Genomic DNA, 327 nt, shown 5'->3' with positions numbered 1-327 from the left:
TGCCTCTCATCTGTATTTTTGATAACTCTCGAGTGAATTATAGAAATGCCTCAATAATTCAAAGCATTTTTAAGTTGCAAATTATAACATGTAGGTTCAGCATTCTGATTCTGATAAATTTCCGAGAGCCATTGTAATGCTTAATTATAGATTCAGCAATATTAGCAAGAAATTTCCTGATGACCGAAAGGCTTGATTATCTAAGTCAAATAATGTTTCTAAAATATTTTTCGAAATTCTCCGGCAATTATATGATAACTTATACTGCAATCTAAATACTCTGTGTATCTCATCTTTTACCTTCATACACACGCACACGCCACGTAA

General features: G+C 32.1%; 1 protein-coding gene across 1 annotated transcript in view; it reads right to left on the bottom strand.

Annotated features, from left to right (window-relative positions):
- LOC119585949 (alkaline phosphatase-like) overlaps positions 1-327 on the bottom strand; it is a gene marked incomplete at its 3' end in the record, with an annotated part of 142,747 nt that overhangs the window by 70,811 nt on the left and 71,609 nt on the right. The window lies entirely within an intron of this gene.

Source organism: Penaeus monodon, chromosome 20 (genome assembly GCF_015228065.2).
Source record: "Penaeus monodon isolate SGIC_2016 chromosome 20, NSTDA_Pmon_1, whole genome shotgun sequence".
Taxonomy (NCBI): domain Eukaryota; kingdom Metazoa; phylum Arthropoda; class Malacostraca; order Decapoda; family Penaeidae; genus Penaeus; species Penaeus monodon.
Note: the sequence above shows the minus strand (reverse complement) of the source record. Positions and strands in the feature narration are given on the sequence as shown.